General features: G+C 34.3%; 1 long non-coding RNA gene across 2 annotated transcripts in view; it reads left to right on the top strand.

Moving 5' to 3' along the window:
* LOC125616934 overlaps positions 1–24,907 on the top strand; it is a 34,463-nt gene extending 9,556 nt beyond the window's left edge. Inside the window, exon 4 of one of the 2 annotated variants that reach the window (XR_007347723.1) lies at positions 18,576–24,907. This is a non-coding gene — a long non-coding RNA (uncharacterized LOC125616934). Of the gene's footprint in view, positions 1–8,249; positions 9,459–18,575 lie in introns of those variants that run through there. The other variant, XR_007347722.1, reaches the window with a different exon arrangement.
* Positions 24,908–25,648: the final 741 nt, after the last annotated feature.

The following is a 25,648-nucleotide window of genomic DNA, read 5'->3' as shown; positions in this document are numbered from 1 at the left end:
GAAATATAGTTCCCTGATGAGGCTTGTTAATAAAAGAAAAGCCAGGATAGATAACATGGAAAGCCAAGGAGCAGGATTAGTCACCGGTCATTTTATTCTTGTTTTGTAACCACATTGACCTCTAAAAAGTGTATACTTTAATGCCATCCTAATGGTTGCTTAGGATATTCGTTGCTTAGGATCTGGGGCATCTGAGGAGGGAGGATCTGAGGTTTGGCACAGAGCAAATATCACTTCTTCTAAACTAGAGCGTATCTTAACTCAATCAATACCTTTGAATCTGCAGATGGACAAAGAAGAAGAAAGTGTGAGTGCAAAGAACAGAGATAATGCTCTGGATTTAGGTGGGAATTCCAACCTTGTGTGTAATAGGTTACAAAAGAATGACTAAAGATATCCAGTTCTACTTAATGAGAACTAGCCTATCCTTTCATTTAGATCAAATCTCTTTACCACCAAACGCATTTCGAGTCCTAGTAGCTTTGTCTCAGTGCTGCTGTGTATTGGCGTTGATTTTGGACTATAGTGCGTCTGCAGTAAATTAGCTTAGTGAGTCTTGAAAAATGGGGTCGTAGAGTCCTTAGAAATTTAGGGCTGGAGAGATTTTGGAAATCATCTCATGCAAGCTCATAATTTTATACACAGGAAACTGTATAAACTGAGGTCAAGAAAGGGCAAGTAGCCCCAAAGAAATATAGGTATGAACTTTTGAAAAATCTGTTTTTTTTTTTCTTTTTCTTTCTTATTTAGCAGTAGTTAGGCATTTTACTGATCTTGGACTTCTCTTTGGATTGATTTGAGCAGAATATGATTGTGATTGTCACCAAAAGTTGAAAAAAATTGTTTATATTCAGGGAAAAGAAATGACATGAAAAAAAAAAAAGATAGCTTAAATAATTTTTGTAAGATTGAAGTCTACTTTGTGAGCCAAAGTAAATCAAACATTAGAAGTACCACCTTTGGACAAAGTAATTATTTTTAAAATAATACTTGATGATTGTTATTAAATTCACAGAACAATTAACATGTTTCTGAATCAGCAAAATAAAATAGATATTTCAGCAAACAGCTATTTAACTTGGTGATGTCCCAGCAGTCCAAATCTAAACATAGATTTCAATGGCTCAAGTTTGTTTAATGGGAAAACCTATCCAAAGAGAAACATTTGTTTCATCTGTAGTGAGGAAATATTCATCTGCTATTAGGTTGGTACAGAAAGCCAAGAGTTTGCAAAAATTTCCACCGCCTGCTTGTTGCTTGTGATCCAATTGATGAAAATATTTGAAAAAAAAGAAAAGGAAAAAAAAGGGAAAAGAAAATCAATGGGGTGGGTGGTCAATCACTTTTTAAAATGCAGCTTTGGCAAAACATTATGTGGGGATTGGGCATTTCAACAACTGAATAACATTTTTTTTCTGTTATTGGATGTGCTATGTTTGGGAGTACAAATAGAATTCCAGCACCAATGAACTGGCAAAGGTGAATAGTGTCATTTAAATAGCAAAGTCATCTGCAATAGTGACTATTGTGAGAGGGACTCTCAAGACACTAGATGCTTCTTTAATGTTCTGTTTTAGCCCATAATAATTAGAAAACCATCCAAACTATTCTTTTGTTTCTGAATTCAATGTTTTAATAATGTGTATCAATTCATTTTGCTGATGATATTTGGATTGAACCCAGGGCTTCCTGTATACTATATAAGTTTTTTACCACTGAGCTTTACCTGTAGCCAAATAATATGCATTAGATGGAAATTTGCATGATAAAATTTTACCTTATAATAAGAGGGGACATTGGAGAGATTTCTGGTTAAAATGTTTCATTTTGTAATCAAAGAAATCAAGGCAAGATAGGACAACTAACTTTGTCACAATCTCAGAGCTAGTTTTGACAGGCTTCAGGGTTCTTCCATTATATTCTATTATTCTAGAAAGAATGATGGGTGGCAGGTATCTCTCAGTCTCTACTGTATTAACATAGTCTATAAAATTAGGCTGTACATTGAACCAGCATATCTTTTTTCACTGTTTTCACAACAGGACAAGATATAAAGGACGGTTAAAGGCATAGTTTTTAAGAAGTAACAAATAAGAGGAAATAAATGCTATAAAACACAGAAGCATATTACGCTTATCATAAGGGAAAATAGTTTTACATGTTTTAACAGATCTTGAGAACTTGTATGTACATGAAACACACTTCAATATTTGAGGTTCATTTGGCCTGTTTAGAATTCCCAAGGCATTTTAGGATACATATATGTTATTTTGTATATGCTTAAAATCTTAAGAGGAGAAAAACTATATGGAGACTTAAAATTTGAATAAGGCAAATTTTCACACAACCTCTAACAATCAGAAACAAAATGTAATTTCAGTGATATTTATTGAACTTCTGATAGAAAAATCACATATTGATATAATTAAAATCAATGCCTCATATAACCTATCATTGAACTACGTATTGGGCATTGTCAACTCTGGAAATCTCACTATTTTTTAAAATTTGAAGGCACATTTTTTTGGGATTACATTTTATATATAATTTAAGACCCTTGACCTTTTAAGTTTAGCTTATTTTGATTAATATAATGTTTTCAAGTTCCATCCATTTTCCTGCAAATGACATAATTTCATTTTTCTTTATGGTGGCATCAAACTCCATTGTTTTTTATCCACTCATCCATTGATAGACACCAAGGCTGGTGCCATAGTAGGGCTATTTGAATTGTGCTTCTATAAACATGAATATGTTTGTGTTGCTATCATATGCTGACTTTAATTCTTTAGGATAATATGAATGAGTGCTACAGCTGGTAGCTGTAGACTCCTAGTCTTTGGAGGAAAGGAACCTCCATACACTCTTTTAATTATTGTAAATATATAATCCCAAAAATACGCCTTCAAATTTTAAAAAATAGTGAGGCTTCCAGAGTTGACAATGTCAGTGCTTGGAAAAAAGATTTTTGGTACTGATCATGAATTTCTTGCCAGATGTAAACAAATGGTGTTTTGCTTTGGCATACACATAAAGATAATTTTTAAGTTCAATTTGCATTTCTAAATGCTAATCTAGAAAGACACATGCCCCTTTTTGCATTATAAAACAAAACACACCAGTGCCATTCTATGTCATTTTTCCATTAAACTTCTTCCTTTGACTATGGCCCTTCATGGTGACAAATGGGCCATAACAAAGAGCAGGGAGATATTACTTGTCCCATAAGTTCTTTGTCATTGATTTCTACTATTATTAGGATAAGACACTGGTTCCTCAAACAATGCCCACCCATGATATGAAAATAGATCTTTTGTTATGTGTCTATTGTTACAATTCTCCAATATTACAATTAAAACCTAGAGATTATTTTAATCAAGTGTTAGTCACAGAAAGTGATGTTGCAAAAAAATGTAATAGTCCAGGAACAACCTGAAATGAGACAAACCCTGTGCAAAAATTCTACAAGGCTTTCAATGAAGAATTAACACCAATACTCCTTAAATTATTCCATGAAATAGAAAAGGAGGGAACTCTTCCAAACTCATTCTATGATGTTAGTATCACACTGTTACCAAAAGCAGGCAAAGACACATAAAGGAAAGAAAATTTCAGACCAATACCCCTAATTAACAGAGATGCAAGAATTCTCAATAAAATTCTGGCAAACTGCATGCAAATCATATTAAAAAGATAGTGCTCCATAATCAAGTGGAGTTTATCACAGGGATGCAAGGTTGGTTCAAGATACAGAAATCAGTTAGCATAATTTATCACATCAAGAATCATATGATCATCTCAATAGATGCAGAAAAAGCACTAGTCAAAATATAGCTCCCCTTCATGTTCAAAACTCTAGAAAAACTAGGGATAATAGGAACATATCTCAACATTGTAAAAGCTATCTATACTAAGCCCAAGGCCTAAATCATTCTAAATGGAGAAAAATTGAAAGCATACCCTCTAAAAACTGGAAGAAGAATTTCAAGAATTCTGGTTAGAATTCTTGAAATTCTAGCCAGGGCAATTAGACAGAAGAAAGAAATTAAAGAGATATAAATAGGGAAGGAAGAACTCACACTATCAGTATTTGCCAATCACATGATTCTATATTTAGAAGACTCAAAAATTCCACCAGAAATCTTCTATAACTAATAATAAATGAATTCAGCAAAGTAGCAGGATAGAAAATCAACACCCATAAATCAAACATGTTCCTATACATCACTGATGTATCCACTAAAAGAGAAATTAGAAAAACTAACCCATTCATAATAACCTTAAAAAAATAAAATACTTGGGACTCACTCTAACAAAAGAAGTAAAGACCTCTATAATGAAAACTATGGAACATAAAAGACATAAGTTGAAGAAGACCTTAGAAGATGGAAAGGTTGCCCTTGCTCCTGGATAGGCAGAATTAATATTGTCAAAATAGACATTCTACCAAAAGAATTATACATATGTAATGCAATGCCTACTAAAATCATAATGACATTCTTTATAGAACTAGAAGAAGTAATCATGAAATTCATTTGGAAAAATAAGAGACCCAGAATAACAGAAGTAATCCTTAGCAAGAAGAGTGAAATATGAGGCATAATACCAGATTTTAAACTATATTACCGAGCCATAGTAACAAAAATGGCATGATATTGGCTGCTGGGAGCCATTAGCCAAGTAGGTATGACAATTTCCTTGCCAGCGTACCCCATGTTGCAGTGACATTGAATGTAGGTGACCTTGCTCAAGGACCAGGGCGGATTAGGGTGTTCCCGGTTTAGGATAATCGGTTTTAGGGCTTTCCAGGTTTAAGATTATTCCTGCTGGGAATAGGGCGTATCCTGCTGCCTGAGTTCCCCTTGAGTTCTCATGGGATTCAGATAGTATTTTTGGGGAGATAGAAGCCCAGTGGAGGTGGATTTGGGCAGAGAATGTGGATTTCCCCAGAATGTGTTTGTAGACGGCTGGTGTGAGTTCGGGAATAAAGAGTTGCTGTTTGAATCTATAAGCTGTGTGGTGGCTCGTGATTGTGTGCCCAGCCAGACTGCGGCATTTGTGCCCAGCCAGACTGTGGCAATTGGCACCAAAACAAAACATAAACCAATGGTACAGAACAGAAGACACAGATATAAACCTAGATAAATATGATTATCTCATAGTAGAAAAAGGTGCCACAAACATTCATTGGAGGAAAGAAAGCCTCTTCAACAAATGGTGCTGGGAAAACTGGAAATCGATCTGTATCAAAATGAAATTAAACCCCTATCTCTCACCCTGCGCAAAACTCAACCCAAAGTGAATCAAAGACTTAGGCACTAAACAGAAGCCCAGCACCTAATACAAGAAAAAGTAGGCCCAAAGCTTCACCATGTTTGGCTTAGGATCTGACTTCCTTAACAAGACTCCTAAAGCACAAGAAGTAAAATCAAAAATGAATGAATGAGATAGATTCAAATTAAAAACAACAACAATAACAACAACAAAAAACAGTCTTCTCAGCAAAGAAAACAATCAATATGGTGAAAAGAGAGTCTACAAAATGGGATAAAATCTTTACTAGAGGCCCCTCAGATAAAGCATTAACCTCAAGGACTCAAAAATCTTATCACTGAAAACAAAATAACCCAGTTAATAAAAGGGCTAAGGAACTGAAGAGACACTTCACAGAAGAAGAAATTCAATTGATCAACAAATATATAAAAAAATGTTCAACATTTGTAGCAATTAGAGAAAAGCAAATCAAAACTACTCTAATATTTCATCTCACTCCAGTCAAAATGGCAATTATTAAGAATACAGGAAACAATAAATGTTGCAAGGATGTGGGGGAAAAGGTACACGCATACACTGCTGGTGGGACTGCAAATTGATGCAACCACTATGGAAAGCAGTATGGAGATTCCTTAGAACACTTGGAATGGAATCACCATTTGATCCATCTATCTTGGGTCAAATCCTTGATTTATACCCAAAGGTCTTTAGTCAGCATACTACAGTGACACAGTCACATCAATGTTTATAGCAGCTCAACTCACAATAGCTAAAATATGGAACCAAACTTGATGCCCTTCAATAGATGCATGTTTAAAGAAAATATGGTGTATATACACACAATGGAGTATTAGTCAGCCTTAAAGAAGAATAAAATTATGGCATTTTCTGGTAAATGGATGCAGCTAGAGAACATTATGCTAAGTGAAATAAGCCAATCCCAAAAATGTTTTCTCTGATATACTGATGCTACTTCACAATAAGGGTGTGTGTGTTAAGGAACAATAGAGCCATCCTGGACTAGGCAGAGGGAAGTAAAGTGAGGTGAGTGGGTATGGGAATAGGAAGGACAGTAGAATGAATTGGACATTATTACACTATATGCATATATGACCACACTGCCAGCGTGATTCTGCGTAACTTACCAACAGAAGAATGAGAAGTTTTGATGTGTCAAAATACGTTCTACTATCGTGTCTCTGTATTTTTAAAGGGATAGTAACAAAAATATGAATATGTGAAATTTGTGACAGAGACCATTATGTGTTTTACTTAGTCTAGAAACTTACCATTTCGATTTTTAGAGAAAAACTCTGCTGACACCTATGTTAAGTATGGTATGTATATAGTTGATGTTTAATTTAAACTCCTCACACTCGGAGGAGCACTATACTAATATTGACAAAGGGAATGGGTGAATCAAAAAGTGTGAAGAGGTACAGGTTAAAGGTAGCATTTATAAGGTGTAAACATCTCAAGCTCATGATAATTTTTTATATATTATTCTCAATTCTGGTTAGAAGGAATGATATTTTCCCATCATGTTATATTTTTGTATGGAGAATAGGCCAAATTGTCCTATGTCACTCATTTGTAGTGATATAGGCAATTGTAATTCACAAACATGAACTAAAACATTTCTAGAAGTGGTAAGAATTTTTAAAATGGGAATTTTAAAAAAGACTATTTAAATCACAAAGCAGTAGAAAATACTTGAGTAATTGAAGGTATAGTTTATGATAGAAAATTAAAATTTCTCAATAACCATTATATGTATTAATGATAACAATAATATATTTAATCTTGTGATCAGAAAGCAATAATTTTGGCCTTTCCCTTTCAGTTCTAAAAAGATTGGAATTAGGTTTATGAAGCAAATTTAACCTAATTTGCAACTTGAAAAATGAGAACACTGCCTTCCATAGTTTTGTTTAATAGAATCGAGGTTAGCAAAATTTGTGGGGAATGGAATGTTGCTGGGATTGACTCAGTTTCCCCCTTACACATGCCTCTTGAATGGAAATACTTTTAATAATCATCTGTCAGAAACTTTATTCAATTAGCTAGCTGTTATATTTTGAAGTTTTGTTCTAATGAAGGAGAGTTAGCAATAATAGATTGATTTCTGATTTTGCTTTTTTAAAAAAAATTAGAAGAAAATTACTGGTGTTAAAATATCAATTTAGTATCATTTTTAAATGAATAAATATTTCAGTGAATTCATCACAAAATAATTTACTGAGTATGATGTAAGTTTGTAAAACTGGATATAGCCAGTATTCAATTATTGAGGGATTATATCGAAATTTTCAAGTTGACCAACAGAGATAGAGAAAGAGACAGAGGGTGGGGAGAGAGAGAGAAAGGAAAGAGGAAATGAGAGAAATTGAGAGTGGTGGGGAGATGGAGAGAGAGACATAGGAATTCTATTAAAAATAAACAAAAACAACAAAAAAAAAACAGATTGTAGACGTGAATGACCTCTGAAAAATCATGGGATCCCATGGGAAAAAAAAGAAAAAACCTTAATTCTTTAAATATAAGACTAATCAGCCCCAGTGTACCCACTATCAATTTTTACTGAAGCAAAATACACCAAGAATTGGGATCACATTTTGTTTAATGCCATTCAAAGTTTAACTTCATGGTATGTATATGAAAATCTTACATTATTAACCACCCAAGCCCATCTCTTTTAAAATCATGTCAAAATATTTCTAGTAGGAGTTGATTTTGAATAACCAGAATACCACACTAATTATTTTTCAAACAAAAAGCTCCATAGACTGCAAACTGTAATAAAATTTGCTGGCTCAATGACCCGAGTATTTATTGAATTCACTGTGGATCAACATTTAAGCTGGGGTTTGCTAGAAGAATCAATTTCATCTTCTCACATGACAGGGGTTATCTGGCTATTATCCAGAATGACTAAGAAAAGATAACTGTGTTATGTTTTTCTCCCCTCCATCCAGTATTCGGGTGTAAAGAAGTTTTCTTGTATAATGCAGACCTACAAGAGTAAGTCCAGCCAAATAAGAATGCCAGGGTAGAAATGTCCTCATGCTCCAGAAACTTGAGCTAGCATCACAGTGACTGCTTAAACATCGGATAAAGAAAGTCACATGACCAAACCCAAAATTAAACAGGAGAAGCACTGCAAAGCTAAGAGTCCAAAGAACATGCGTAAGGAGCATATTAATTGTGTCTGTTAATACAAACAGTTTGCCACAAAGAACTTGTTTTCTTCATGTTCTTAATATATTTACATGTAGATTTTCTCTACCTAATGACCCCCTGATGATATATCATTTTAAAAATTATTCCTAATCAAGTTCATTTGGGATATAATTTACATACACTAAAATTCATCTACTTTGAGTATGCATTTGCATGAATTTTGGAAAATGAATATACTCATGTAACCACTACTCCAATCAGGTTGTAAAATATTTTCAAATTCTTAAACAGTTCATTCATGGTTCTTTGTTGAAACGACCAATGCCTAAATCAGACAAACTTGATAAGATTTTTTTTCATGCTAACTAGACATTTGTTTGTTTGTTTGTAGAAATTATATGTTCACAGCAAAATTGAGCATAAGAAATTTTACAAATATCTCCTGTCCCCCCAACACAAATAGCCTCCCCAGTTGTCAGTGTCTCCAACCACTGTTATATTTGTTCTAATGGAAAAACCTACCTAGACACATCATTAGGACCCCAAATCCACAGTTTACATTAGGGTTCACTCTTGGTGTTGTACATTATATAAGTCTTGACAAATATATGAGATGAATCCACCATTATAGTATAGAGAGTAGGTTTCATGCCCTAAAAATCCTCTGTGCTCCACTCCGTCATCTGCTCCCCCTGGACGATCCCTGACTATCTTGTTTTTTTTTTGTTTGTTTGTTTTCTTTTCTTTTTTTTAAAATATCTTCATAGTTTTGCTGTATAGAATGCAAGAATGCCAAATATTTAGAATTTTATAATACATAATCTTCAGATTGAGTTGTTCCACCTGGTAATATGCATTTAAGTTTCTTCAATGTATTTTCGGGATTGATAAAATATTTCTTTGTTTGGATGTGGAACAATTTCTTTAGTCATTCACCCACTATAGTACATTTTGAATGCTTCTGAATTTTGGAAATTAGAAATAAAATTGAGTATTCCTGTGCATGTTTTTGTGTGGATTTGATGTGATTTTTATTGCTAAAGATTTTTCTGTTATAGAATTATATATACATGGAATTAGATTTTTTCTTCTTTTCCATTTTGCTCTTTTGTTCAGCATAATTTTTTTTGGTACTAGGGATTAAACTCAGGGGTATTCAACCACTGAGCCACATCCCCAGCCCAATTTTGTATTTTTTATTAGAGACAGCGCCTCATCATTGCTGAGGCTGGCTTTGAACTTGTGATCCTCCTGTGTCAGCCTCCCACATCAGCATGATATTTATGATAGATTTATGCAATAGATACATACATCAGCACCCCTTTTCTTTTTCTGTTAAGAAATATTCCGTCATATGAATATGCTCTAATTTTCTTATTCAGCTGTTATTAGACATTGGGCTTTTCCAGTTTGGGGATGTAATAAATACAGATGCTATAAACATTTTTGTACAAGCCTTTTAATAGATACATTTTTATTTCTCTTAATTAAACACTTTAGAATGATAGTATGAACTCTTATAGTTTAGGTGTTTTTAATTTTATAGAAAGTTGGAAACCTATTTTCCAAAATAACTATAATATTTTATACTTTCAATAGGAATGTATAAAATGATACATTGCTAAACATTCTTTACAATAGAAAGGAAAAGGACTTATGATTGATTCACATATGGTCAATATTTTGAAAAATTTAGCCATTCTGTTTGCATGTAGTACATTTTGTGGATTTTTAAAGGAAACAACCTTTTTGAAGTGTAACCCTCAATAAATGACCACATTAGAGTGCATTTTTATGAGTTTTGCTAAATGTACACATCAGTGTAACCATCACAGTCAATAAATCAAAAATTTATCTTCCAAAGGGTTGTCTTTTGCAGTTGATCTTCCCCATTCCTGGACTCTGGAAGTCATGGATCTTTATTTCCACAGCTTTCCATTGTTTTTTGCCTTCATTGTGTCATTTAAATGCAGTCATATTATATGTACTTCTTTGTGTGTTACTCAGCATGATACTTTTGAGATTTTTCTTTGTCACTTTGAGAATCCATTTCTTTTTATGTTCAATTGAGGTTAATTGCATAATTATATTACAAGTTCTTTTGCAAAGTCATGGTTCTGTTTAGCATGCTACCAGCAGTGTATGAGAATTGCTTTTGTTCTTATTCTATCACTTGATTTTGCTGGACTTTTCATTTTTAGATACTTTAGTATTTGTGTATCTCACTGCAGTTCTATTTGTTTCCTTGATAAGTAATGATTTTGAACATCTCCACCTTATTTGCCAGTTCATATTTTCTTTTGTATGATACCCATTCAAAGTTTGTGCCTCATTTCTGAACTTCCTCATTTGTCTTCTCATTATTGGATTAGGTGAATTCTTTATTAATTCTGAATACAAATGTTTATATAAATTCAAGCCATTAATTTTTCTTCCATGGTATAGAAGTTTTTCTTGTATTAGTATAGTGCTTAAATTAAGGCATAGCAAATTTGTCTTAACATTTTGTTTTCAAAATTTTACATTACAGTATACATATTAAACTTATAATCTGATTTGAGTTCATTTGAGTATGAACTTTGAGTGAGGTAAAAATAGACATTCATTACATATATATGGAAATTACATAAGCCTGATATAATATATATTTCTATATGTTGATTAGATATATCATTACATATGTTTTATATGTAACTACATATTTATTTTATAAAAATATATATAAATACATATTCAGTTGTTCTAGCACTCTTTCTTGTAGACAATTTTCTCCTTCCATTAAATATTTTTGGATGTTTTTGGAAAACAACCGACACCAATATGAATATTTGGGTATATTCTCTTCGATCTTTATCTGCATGCTTTCCTGCACTGTTTTATTGCAGTTTCATTAAAAAAAAAAAAAAGAAAAAAAATCTTGACCTCAGGTCCTATAAATCCTCAAAAGTTTTTTTTTTCTTCTTCTAATTGCTTTGGCTATTGGCAGACCTTCGTATATATTTGAGAATCACCTGGTTGAATTCTTCAAAAATTATTCTGAGTTTTCTTTTTTTTCACTAGAATTTAATTGAGTCTTTATATCAACAGTTCTGAAGGGTCAAGGTGCTGGCAGGGCTCTGAGGCTCTCGAGAGAAGTCTGTTCCACACCTTGCTCCAAGCTTCTAGCCAGCGCAGTCCCTGTGGTGTTCCTTGGCTTGTTAATGCATCCCTCAAATCTCAACCTCTGTCTTAATATGCTATTCTTCCCTTCCTATGTCAAATGTATCTAGGTTGTGACCAGATTTCTCTTGTTTTGTAAAGGAAACCAATCATTGTCTTAAGGGAATAACCTAATCTAATATGGTCAAATCTTGATTTTATCTTCGAAGACCCTATTTCCAAGTGAGATTGTATGTATAAGTTCTAAGTAGACATGGATTTGGGGAACAGTATTCAGTTTAGTGTAGTATGATTGTAATGAACATATTTTTCAGTTTGATTTTTATATTGAAATAAATAAAAATTTTATGTTTACCATACACCCTGTACTATTGCTAAATTTATTTATGAGTTGCAGAAGATATTTGAAGATTATTTAAGATTTTCTACACACATGATTTTTCCGTTTATAAACAAATACAAATTGCTTTTATTTGTTTTTTCTTACATTATTTATTCTATTGGCTAGAGGCAATCCTGAATAAAAATGACAAAAATGTACATCATTGGATTGTTCCTGTTTTCAGTAGAATGTGTTGAGTCATTTACCATTAAGTGTGTTAAGCATAAAGGTTTTTTTTTTTTTTTTTTTTTGTGTGTGTGTGTGTGTGTGAACTTTGTTTGTTGCTTTTCCTGTAAATAAAATTTAAGATTGAGCACATTTTCTTCTATTCTTATTTGCTATCAATGCATTCCATTTCCACAAACTTGTTTTCTTCAAATTAGATTTTTATTTTAACTTGTTTGTTAACTGCAAAGCATTTTAGCACTCTTATACTACTGTAACAGAACAGAGACTGGGTAAATTATTAATAATAGAAGTTTTTTTGACTTATGATCCTAGAGGCCAGAAAGTCCAAAACTGAGGGGCCATATTTTGTGAGATTTCTCTTGCTTCATCATTGCATAGTGGAAGAGCAAGGAAGCACACACACTAGAGGAAGAGAATGGAGAAGATCTCATCCCTTTTATCAAGAACTCGTTGATCCATTCATGAGGGCAGAGCTTTTGTGAACATATCACCTGTTAAAGACCCTACCTCATGTTATAACCATGGAGATTAAATTTTGGTATAAGTTTTGCAGGGGACATTCCAACCTTACAATGAAGTCAACTCTTCATATGATTCTTTGCTTGGTTTCACTTGGGTTTCCATGAAGTTGCATCGACAAATTGACAGTTATGACTGGCTCAACTGGAATGTTACATCAATTGTGTCTCTCTCCCAGTGTCCAGGTACCTCACATGGTTTCTCCAGTGGTGTAATTGGACAACCTTCATGGTGGCTTGGGTTACCCAGATCTCCCCACTGCAAGACAACAGGCACTCTTAAAATTTAGGTTCAGAATTGGCTAACCATTCTTAATGGGTAGAGACTGCACAAATTCTGGAAGGTTGGTTACCTGAGGATCCAGGATTTTGGGAAGCAACTTGTTTGTGTGCATTTAGCTAGACTCTGAAGTGCATTTCTTAGTGATTTCTATGATGTGACTCCAGATAGCACCCTGCCCATGTGACAGAACAACACTAGGTTTTGTAGGTCACAGTTACATTTCCTACTTAAGCACACCCCTCTGCTTTTTCTGAAGTATTTTGAAGTAAATTAAATTATCAAAACTGTAAGTGTGGATTTATATGCTTAACAATTTTACACATTAACATTTAGTAGTAAAACTCTAATGTTAAAAAAAGTAGAAAAAATATTTAAAACAAATGTCAAATTAGTGACATTTATATACAAAAATCAAGGTAAATTTGAAAAATACTAAGCCCCAAATAAAAATAAAAGGGCTGAGGATAAAATGCAGTGTTAAAGTACTTGTGAAATATGTAATATGTCCCTTGGTTTCATCCCCAGCACCCCCTCAACACAAACACACACAAAAGGAAAGAAAGAAAGAAAAACTAGGAAAATAATTTTAAATTGTCCAAAGAGTTAATATAAATGGATACCAATATGAATAAGAAAACCATGCTTAATTTTAAAAATAACACTGTATTTATAAAAACTGAAATACCTCCCCAAAACAAAACAAAACAAAAATAACTAAAACATACAAGCAAACACTTCTAAAGCAAAACTTTGGACCTAATCTTGTACTACAGATAGGTTTATGAAAAATGTTTGTCTTTAGCAAATGTGTGTAAAATGCACACAACGAGCCCCCAAATAAATTATTCCTAGTTGGAAATTTGATTTCTATTGAAATAAACATAAAAAATTGTATAGATTAATAAGCTAATATAATCAAAGCTAGCATATTCACAGAACTAAAATCTCCTACAAAATGTTGTAACTAAATTCATTTCTTGATTAAAAATCAATAATCTTATTGTGAGTGAGTTCTCCTGAGACTTTATTCTGCTCTCCACCTCTTAGCCCCAGTTCACCTCCTTTGACTTCTCAGCCTCCACTTATTGTACCTTCTCAATCCTTCCCTAGATATGTATAAAATAAATAGTGGCACATACAACTCATAATTCCTCAAAAAAAATATCTCTGAGGAAGTCAATTTAGAATCAGCTCTGCCTTTTGGCAAGTGTTGGTAAGGACCACTCACTCTGTAAGCTTAGCCATCTTGCAGTATCATTTGTTATTTTCTATTGAGCTCTCCTTAAGTTTCTTAATCCCTTATGACTAGAAACTAAGCATTGCAACCATGTCTCCTGCATTTCAAACCATGCTAGCACATTTTAAGACTCTAAAGATATTGTTAAATCCAGCAGAATGCAATCTCAACTTCCATTGATCTTTTCTGTTACTCTAATTTGGCAGTGTATTTTGCTTAATTTTTGGCAGTATATTTTCCCATAAGTCAGTACTGGAAAAAAAAAAAAGATCTGCAAAATAATTTGAACATATAATGTGGCACTATGTCTTCAATAATTCACATCCTGAAGAGTGTAAACATGCATGCTCCCCAAACCATGTTCTGATTCTTTGTGCTGAAAAATAATGAAACACACTCTATGCATTATTTAATCAACCCATACATCATGCTCATTTTTAGCTGTCTCCAACAAAAGGCCCTGTTTTAAATACTCATCAAAATAATATACACTAGTAGTTTTTAAAAATTCAACTTCAGCTCCAATTACTTCATAAATTCAGAGGTTTAACTGGAAAGAGCACACAATTCCACTAGGATTAATGGTAATCTCTGGGAGAGCAGAGAGCATGTCTAAGTAGTACTGTAGTCTTAGCAGTTCACAGGGACATTATGGAAGAGCGCCCTGGAGAACATGAATGACAGTCAATTGCATTCAAGGGACAGTTGGAATATTTGTAACCATTATTAAACTATTTTCTCCACAATCTTCATGTATGCTTGCCTATAAGTCAATAAATATATTCATATAATGGATAGAATCTGCCTGAAAAAAGCCCACATAACTTACTTCTCATTATACATGCAAAATTTTACATATACAAGACTTCAAATAACTTTTTAATCACTGAATGAAAAAAAAAGAAACAAAACTCCAGACACTCTTATTAACAATAAATATTTCTTGTTAAAAATATGAGAGAAGAATGTCAAATGTAAACTATCATTAAAGAGGTGCCATGCTAGTTTAATGATTCCGGTAGTCAAACAAGAAAATTCTTGCAAACATTCAAGTTTTGAAGTTCAGCCATGAGATAGTTGCAGTTCCTTACCCTCAGGCCATATAAAAAGAAACACCCAATAAAAGCAAAGCTTAGTTCACATGAAGCCAGAAAATTAGCATTGTTAAATGCAGCCTTACTCTTGCTATGGAAAATAATTATGCATTGCTGTTGATCACAGGCTTCCATTGAGTAGCTTCCGTTTTTATTGACCAGTAACCTGTGCTTGAGTTCAATCTTTGTCCTAAAATTGAAAATCTGCATCACATGCTAGCTAACTGTTTTTGCTGCTGAGGACATTCGAAAGTCTTTGGGTGTGTGCATATGTGTGTGTGTGTGTGTGTGTGTGTGTGTAGTATGTTTTAACCAGAACTTCAAAATATTGATTTTGGTGTGTGGAATCCAAGTTTGGGGAAATATTATATTTCTGAATATATGCTTGATTATGTCTTAGGTAAATTAAAGAAACAGTAAGAAATCTTCAAAATGCCTCTCTGGTACTTTTTGCCCTGCTGTATTACTTGCAACTCTCAAGACATTCTAACCTTTTCAATTTGGTTTTGTTTTCTTTTGAATGGATAGTGTGGTACAGGTAATCCATAAATTGCATTATTGCACACTAAATTCTTTTTAAAAAGCATGGTAGGAACTAGCTATTGCAAGAACTATTATTTATCCTAATTGATCCCAGCTGAGCTTGGAAGGGAGCCTGGCCTGAGAGCCTTCAAAGATTTGCCAAAAGGCTGTCAGATTTGATAACTCACACCACTCTGAACTTGGCTCAGTGAGGTCAGTAACAGAGTGAACACTAAGCCTCCCCCCTCCAAATTCAAGCCTGCTTAAAAATGCAGAAACACTGCCAGCTGACTAGCAAGCCACTAGGTTTTCAACTTTGTTTTAAGAGGCTCATGTTTTCTTGGAACTGGGGATGAGCTGGTAAGCAATGAGAAGACATTCCCATGTGGAGCTACAGAGCAGATGTCACCATCCTGTGTGCTGAGAAGCATCTGTTTTTGTTAAAACATGGTTTATGCATTGGCCTAAAGATTTAGAATGAACTGGGTACAAAACAAAACTTTAAATTATGCTTATTTGACTGAGTAATTGAATGCATTCATGAATTTGTATTTGATTGTTTTATGTATATCAATATTTTTCACATAAAATTCCTTATTTACAAATTTTACAAAGCCTATTGTTTTCCATTATCAAAACTTCAGTTGAATGATCTTTAGAGTGTGAATAATTTGCAATATTAAGTTGTAAGCAGCGTGAAGAAAATAAAACAATGCTTCTCTCCTCATTGTTACAGCCTCTTTGCTGAACAAAATTCTTGGTCTCATGACAGAACACCAAGAAATATTTGTTGGATGAATGAACAAATGAAGAAATAATTGCATGAATGAAGACAATAGACCACCTATTTTAAGACTTATTTTTTCTCTTAGTTCAATAAATTTCCTTGCTACTGCTGCTTTTAAAGACATTTTTGTAGGAATGTTATTAAACTATATTTTCATAGTATTATCTTAGAATTCTACTGCAACATCCTGACATTTTTACATTGTTCCTGGAAAACTTTAAAAGTAGCCTTGAAATTTAAATGGGAATTTAAGATTAAAAGTTTTTACTCTATTTTATATTTTATGAACATATGTAACTTCTTTATATTTTTGTCATCATAATGGGTTAAAGATGGACACTTCAGTGAGAGGAGGGATAACTTTCCCTTCTAGTTGAATCTGAACAGTTGCTATGACTGAGTCTGATGGATAGGGTGCAGCAGAAACAAAATGGTGCACTTCCCAAGGTGAGACTAAAGAATTCTGTTGGTGTGCTCCCTCTTGGAAGCCAGCTCTTGGAAGTAAGACTTCCATACAACCACCGTCTTGTGAGGAAGCCCCAATCTTCCCAGGTGGAGAGGAATAAAACACATGAAGGACACTGGTGTCAGACATGGGGATGAAATTCATGTTATCTTATAGCAGAGTGAAGGGAGGGAGTGAATGACATTAATGCCACATGACCCAGACTGCCCACTTTTCTGAATTTCTGATCTTTGAAAATGTGAATAAATAAAGAGAATATTGTTTTATGACATGAAGATTTGAGGTAATTTCTAGCCACAGAACCATATAACAAATGTATATTTTCATTATCAAGTATTATTTTGAAACATAATAAGTGTGCTTATACTTTGAGAAAATTGAGAAATAATTCTATATTATATTAAGACTCGATTTTCGTGTGATCCCTCTGGAGATAAATAATTCCTTCCAATATGCATCTATCATGTTAAATTTTTATGGTCACAGTTAAAAATCAAATGGATTGAAGCCTTATCATGACATTAAAATACTTAATAGTCAAAAATGCAAATTTAGTGTTTATTTTATGAACATCTTAAAATGGGTAATCATCTTACCATCTTTATCATCTTAAAATTAGCATATTCATACACCTCAGATGAAGCATTAATCATCAGGATATTGCATCAGTTTTGAACCAATTACATTCTCTTTACCATAAGAAGATATCTCACATGTCAAGGTCATGTGTAATTTCAAGTGGTGTTCCACCTGTGAACCATTAAATATAATTGTTCCATTTATTTGTTACAAAATACATTTAGTGATGAACTGATCTATTTATTCATTCAATAATATTTAAGGATCCATGGTAGATTGAGGTCTATACTTAGAGAGTTCTTTATTAATATAAACATCAGGCTTGAAATAGCTGTTCTGAGCATATTAATCACTTAGCTCGTTTGCCACTCATCAAGTTTAGAAATAGATTGTCCATTTTACCAGTTCAATCACATTTAGCCATGTTGCAAACTATTAGAGTTCCATTAAAAGATCATCAAAGGAAGAAGAAAATGACAAATTTCAAATTTTTGACTATTCAAATCACACCTGAAGTGCACTTTGGATCAAATCATGTAGATAGATACACTCATTAATTACTTGAAAAGCAAAAAAAGTGCTAGTGAGGCGTGTGGTTTCCGTACAATTGGAAAACACTGTCCATTATTGCCTCCTGGCTGTGCTGGGAATGATCCAGCCAGCTAGTGATTTTGCAATTACTACCATATAAACAGGTCAGGCTGGAGCTATAAGAACGTGAAACCTCACCATGCTGTCTTCCTTTCTGCATTCAGCAGGACATGAGTTTGAGTATGAGAAGGATCTCAAACATGAGTTAACAAAATAGAAGTTTATTTTTCTCTCTTTTATAAAATGCCAAGCAGCTAAGATGGCTTCAATCTGGAATGTCTAATGGAGACCCTTTTCTCTATTCTTCTCTCTAGTGACCCTGTTACCTCCTTGGATACAGTACTTCCTTTCTGGCTTCAAGATGGACATGTGAACCGAACCGGGCAAGGTGATGTACACCTGTAATCCCAGCGTCTCAGGAGGCTGAGACAGGAGGATCACAAGTTCAAAGCCAGCCTCTGCAAAAGTGAGGTGGTAAGCAACTCAGGGAGACCCTGTCTCTAAATGAAGTACAATAAAATAGGGCTGGGGATGTGACTCAGTGGTTGAGTACCCCTGAGTTCAATACCCAGTACCAAAAAAAAAAAAATGGACATGTGAGAAGAGGGTGGCTACTTTTTCTCTAAGAGTACTTCACATAAAGGCAGATGTGGGCTGGAAATATAGCTCAAGCGATAGCGCAGGCGCTGGGTTCGATCCTCAGCACCACATAAAAATAAAGATGTTGTGTCCACCGAAAACTAAAAAATAAATATTAAAAAATTCTCTCTCTCTCTTTCTCTCTCTCTCTCTCTCTCTCAAAAGAAAAAGGCAGATGTATGGCTTTTACCCATATCCCAGTACTTTAAAGAGTTAGTTGCATAGCCATGCCCAGGTGGAAATATTTGGACTGTGTTTTCTATTTAAAGTATCTGTGTGTAGAGATGAAATTTCTATTGCTGTGGAGAAAGTAGAATATGGATATTTAGAGACAGTTAACAATGTTTGGCACATTTTTTCATCACTAATTCAATCCTTTGTGAGCATCTAGTACAGAATTGTCATTTTCTGCCTTCGTTGCTGTCTTAGATGGGGCTACTGTAACAGAATGACAGGACTGAGTGGTTCAGAAATAATAGAAACTGGTTTTTCATGGTACTGGATGCTGGAGTCTGAGATGGAAAGCAGCAACATGGCCGATTTCTGGTGAGGGCTTGTTCTGGGTTGTAGACTCCTGCTTCCTCACCATCTTGTCTTGTAGAAAGAAAGAACTCTGACATCTTCAGCTCCCCCTTAAGGGCACTAATTCCATAATGAAGGTTCTGCTCTCATAATGTAAGTATGTTCCCTTAGAGAAATCGCCGTACTGTTTTCTTCACAGATGTACTAATTTACTTTCCCACCAACAGTGTACAAGAGATACACTTTCCCCACATTCTTCACAACATTGATTATATTTTTGTCTTTTTTCATGATAACCATTGCTACTGGAATAAGAGAAGGCCCCACTGTAGTTTCCCTTTGCATTTCTCTGAGGATTAGTTATGCTAAGCATTTCTCATATGCCTGTTAGCCATTTGTATGTCTTTTGAAAATTGTCTATGTAGGTTTTAATTGTGTTATTTATTTTTTTGCTATCAATATCTTGAGGATATTTTTATGTAAAAATACATATTTTGACTATTAACACTTTGCCAGATATATAATTTACAAATATCTCCTCCCATTCCATAGGCTGTCTCTGCACTCTGTTGACTGTTTCCTTTATTATGCAGAAAGTTTTTAGTTTAGTGTTATGGTTTGGATGTAAGGTGTCCCCCAAAAGCTTATGTGTGAGACAATACATTAAGGCTTAGAGGTTAAGTGATTGAGTTATGAAAACATTAACTCAGTTATGAAAACATTAACTCAGTAAGTGAATTAATCCCATGACAGGGATTAACTGAGTGGTCACTGCAAGCTGGTAGGGTGTGACTGGAAGAGGTGGGGCATTGGGGGCGTGCCTTTGGGGTCAATATCTGGTCAGCTGAGCTTGGTCTCTCTGTTTTCTTATCATCATGAGAGCCACTTCCCTCCACCATGATGTTCTGCCTCACCTCTAGTCCCAAGGAAGGGAGCTAGCTGTCTATGTATGCACTGAGACTTCTAAAACTGTGAGCCCCCAAATAAACTTATCCTCCTTAAAATTATTTTTGTCAGGTCTTTTTATCACAGCAGCAAAAATAACTGCATTCAGCACATTTGATGCAATCCTATTTTTGCAGTTCTGCTTTTGTTTCCTGTACTTTTGGAGTCACCTCCAAAATCTTTGCCAATCCCAGGATCCTGAAGTACTTTCCTTGTTTTCTTCCAGTAGTTTTATAGTTTCAGCTCTTACATTTAAGTCCTTAGCCCATTTTGATTTGATATTTGTAATAGTAAATGATAAGGTTTTAGTATCATTTCTTTGCATGTGAAAATCCATCTGTACTCCCATGTTTACTGAAGCACTATTCAAAATAAACAAGAAATGAAAATAACCTGAGTGTCCATCAGCTAATGAATGTTTAGAGAAAATGTGGTACATAGACAGAATGGGATATTACTCAGGTAGGAAAAAAATAAAACCTTGTCATTTGTGACAACATTGATGGAAATAGAGATCATTATGTTAAGTATGCCAGGCATAGAAGGCAAATGTCTCATGATGTCACTCATCTGTGAAATACATGAAAGGTTGATCTCATAGGAATATAGAGCAGAAAGGTGACTACCAGAGGCTTGTGATAATAGGGTAGAAAGGATTGATAGGGAGATGTTTTCAATAGGTACTGTGTTCATCAGCTTTGCATTGCTGTGAGCAAAATAACTGACAAGAACAACTTAGAGGAGGAAAAGTTATTTGGGGGCAAATTGTTCCAGATTTCTCAGTACCCAGACAGCTAACTCCGTTGCTCTGAGCCTGAGATAAGGCAGAATATCAAGGTACAAGGATGTGGCAGAGGAAATCTCAGCTCTTGGTGGAGAGGAAGGAGAGTGAGGGATGGGAAAGGGGTCACCGAGAAGATGAAGCCTTCCAGAGCATACCCCCATTAACCCACATGCCTATAGTTACATTCTGTATATCCAAACTAGGATGGACTGATTAGGTTATGGCTCTCACAATCCAATCATCTTCACCTCTGAACATTCCTACATGAACACAGGAGTTTTAGAGGATACCTCATATCCAAATTATAACAGGTACTAATTTATAACTACATATAAGCAATAAGTTCTAGAGTGATATTACAAAGCAGGATGCATATAGACAGTAAAAATCTATTGTATGTTTTAGAAAGCTAGAAGGAAGTATTTTGAATGTTTTCATCATACAGAAATGATAAATGTTTGAGAAGACAGATTATAAGTTGATTTAAGCATTATGTAATGTATACATGTATGAAAAAATCAGCTGGTACCTCTAGGTATCAATTTTTTTTGTTTTTAATTTATCATTTAATAAATTTAACCTATTAAAAAGAGAAAACCAGAATCAGAAATATTGAGGGAAGATTAGTGAAAATTATACAATCTGAACAACACAGAGAAAATAGGGGAAAAAAATGGACCCTGAGAGTTCTGGGGCAATAATTGTGTATCTGATGTTTCTGTCACTGAAGTCCTAGAATGAGAGGAAAAAGAATGGAGACCTGAAAATATTTGAAGAGATTAAAACTGAAAATCTCCCAACTTTGGAGCAAGTTAAAGATACAGACTCAAAAACTGAGTGAGTCCTAAGCAGGATAAAACCAAAGAACTCTATGCCTAGATATATTGTCAATTATATGCAAATTAAGGAGTAATTTCTTTTGTTAGTAGTCTAATTTGACCAGAAATAATCCTAGAAAAGGCTGTCACACTGCATTTAGTGTGCTACAGCTCCCGCCAAAGCCAAAGGAGCAAAGCCACAGTTTACAAGCAGCACAAATAATCCTTGATAATTAAGAAAAGCTGCCTTTCAGCCCCTTTGGCTTACCTCTGACCCAGCTCAGCAAGGCAACCAACGAACAAAAATTAAGCATTCTATTTTAACAGTTGCTCTCATATGAACACAATTATTTGTATTTTGTGTTATTTTCTGCTGAGATAATTTTGTCTTTATGTTTGACACTCTGTTTTTATTTTTTCTTATTAATATGTTTTCTTTGAACGTGACAGATACATGTTTAGTGTTGGACACACCTCCAATTCCAATCTATTCCCACGTTTTAATATAGGAGCTGTTGTCTTAAGTTTTAGATGAACCGATAATTTTCTATAAACTGTGGATGACATTCTAAGGCATTTGTGGTCCTTTTTCAAAAATATTTTAATTCCTTAATAAGTTTTACAGACACTAAAACAGGTCATAGTTTTTAAAATAATTATAAATCATGGTATTAAAGAAATAAGAACCCTGAGACCTAATGAGTTTTAACCTCAGAAGTAAAGTATTTTGATAATAATAGGCAAAATAGTGACAGTCTTGTGAAAGGACTAGGCTTATTATGTTGTTTTTAAACCAACAGTTGTTTTTTTCTGGCTTAAGGAATCATAGAAGTAAAAAGAAAGAGCTTCTCTATTTTATATTATCTGCTCTCTCTCATAGACAACTGGGAATAGTTAAATTTTCACTGCCACTCCAGTTGTTCTTCCACCTAGGTAAGGAAGAGATTCCAAGATTATTTACTCATAGCCATCATAGTCAACTCTTCTTTCCTCCCACAGTCTTGCTTTTTATGTTTTATCATAACATATATTCCCTAAATATTGGGAGTCATCAGCCTACAATCTTCTAGCATTCCCATTTCTTGAGGACTGCACACTTTCCTCTCCTCTCCAATTCCATTATTTACTCTATTGTGCAAGTAGATGACCCTTCAGCATTCTGGCTCTGAGTCCCTCACCCCAGGCAAGAGCAAGCCATCTTTGTTCTGTTCGTTACTCAAAAACATCATTGCGACACTGCTGGAAATAATCACATCTTTCCCTACAATTTTGAGAGCTGACATTTCTCCTTGAAAATTAAGGATCACAGGAAGAGTATTTCTTTTTTAATATGCATTGCATCTCTTGCTTCTATGATCCTACCAAGATTGTTTTTGTGAACTCTTAATCCTGATCTCTGCAGTTTCTCTATTCTTTAAATCCATGATGTCACTTTCCTCTATTGACAGCTAGAATGTCAGAGGCATCCAGGTTGTCTGCCATCAGAGCTTCCAAGTCACTGATACACAGGCCACAGCACTGTGACTGCCTTGACTGTTCTTTATTATCTCCACATTTCTGGTTTTTCCCCATGGGCTCTCCAAATTGAAGTTGTAGATAAAACAAGTTTCCAAACACACAGACCACATCCCCTTCAACTTAATATCCTTCTCATCCTTCTTCACCTTTTTGTAGCATGATCCTTTCAACAGGTGTTCCAAATAGACTCTCAGCTAGCTGCCAAGTGTATTCCCAGAGAAGCTGATTTCCTCTGTCTTCAAGAGAGTAAAATCCCATGACAAGAATTAATTTACCTCAAATTATTTTTTCCATAAACATGTATGGAGGCACCTGTCATGTGCCAGGTCCTAGACATAGAAGGATCTTAAGCCAGCTTTATTTGTTATAAATTTCATGCCTGGAAGAAGAAATTCAGGAACAGTAATTTTGATTTAGTGTGTTAAAAATTATACCTGTGGGCCCTTCTTTCCCATTTGTTTTCTTCATTCCCACACTTTCTCCCTGATAAACACACATGTTATAGTCAAACAGTGCTCCACTAGTTTAATGCACTGTCTTATAAGGCCTCTCATCTTTACTGGGACTTTGTGCTTCAATATACAAAATTATAGGCCTAACATTAAAATTGTCTCAATTAGCTCTAGATACTTCTGGGTGACTTTAAAATTTTCTGCACTCCGAGCATAATTTGTAAAATGAACAATTGTACACTTAAAAGCCATCCACTTCTTTCTGAAGCTTGCCTCCCAGACTTCTAATTTGAGTGTTTTTTTCATTCCTTATCTTCTCTATCTTAGTGAAATTCCTTTCTTTTATTGTTTTTTGACAGGAAAAAATTTTTCATCTTTTTGCATACTATTTTAATTGTTGTTCTTTTCCTAAAACCTGCAACCTCTCAGAATTAATATGTCTCATTTCACTTCCTGATTATTCACACTGCTGTCGTAGATAACTCAAAGTTTATATTTTAGAAAAAAATAGGAGCAAATTGATTAAAAACTTTTAGACATTAATTAGTTATTATAATCTGTTGGATTTTATATTTTGAGTCACAAGGGGAATCTGGGAAATACAGATCAATGGCGGTTCACAGCCCAACTGAGAGGGCCCTAGAAAGCCAGGCTTACTCTGGACTCTCTTCCTTACAATTCCCTATAGTGAATGTACCTGACCCATTTCCCACCTGACTCTTCAGCAAATTTTGGTAGAAGCAAAGATGGGATGGATAGTTATTGATCCTATGTTGAGGAAATAGCCTCTGAGACAGTTGGCATTTTTATGAAATTTATAACATTTTTACGCCATATTCTGATCCAGAATTCTGTCCATGGAAACTACTGCTTCAGATCCATGCTGCTAGATAGGTAGACACACAAACAATATGAAAAAGCAAGGGAACAAATTGCCCCAAATAAACCAAGATACTCCAATAACAGAATCCATTGATAACACAGTGGAAGAAATGTCAGAAAAGAAATTTAGAAACTACATAGTTAAATTGATCTGCAAAGTAAAGGATGGTTTAAGGAGTAAAATCAGAAAGAAAAATACAGAAAAGGAAAGATAATTTCAATAAAGAGGTAGAGATTCTGAAAAACAAACAAACAAACAGAAATCCTAAAAATGAAGGAATCAGTAAACTAAATTAAAAATTTAATTCAAAGCGTCACCAACAGAACAGATCACTTGGAAGACAGAGATTCAGGAAATGAAGACAATATATATAATCTTGAAAACAAAAGTGTTCATAGAGAAAGATGTTCAGAGACCATACAAAGAACTTTCAAGAATATAGGATAACCCCCAAAAGACTAAATCTAAGATTTATTGGGAGAGAATAAGTTTGGAGATGCAAATGAAAGAAATGCACATTCTTTTCAAGGAAATAATATCAGAAAAATTCTTGAGCCTAAAGAAGGAAATAGAAAATCAAATATAGGAGACTTACAAGACCCCAAATATACAAAACTATAGCAGACACCCACCATGGAACACTATTAGCAAAATGCCTAACATACAGAATAATGATAGAGTTTAAAAGGCTAACAGAGAATAAGGACAGATAAAATTTAGAGGGAAACTAATCCAGATCTCAGCTACTCTCCCAACCCAGACCCTCAAAGCTAGGAGTTCATGGAGTAATATATACAAAGCTCTGAAAGAAAATAAATGCCAGCCA

Source organism: Marmota marmota, unplaced genomic scaffold, assembly GCF_001458135.2.
Source record: "Marmota marmota marmota unplaced genomic scaffold, marMar, whole genome shotgun sequence".
Classification (NCBI taxonomy): Eukaryota; Metazoa; Chordata; class Mammalia; order Rodentia; family Sciuridae; genus Marmota; species Marmota marmota.
This window is presented reverse-complemented; position numbering and strand designations above follow the sequence as displayed.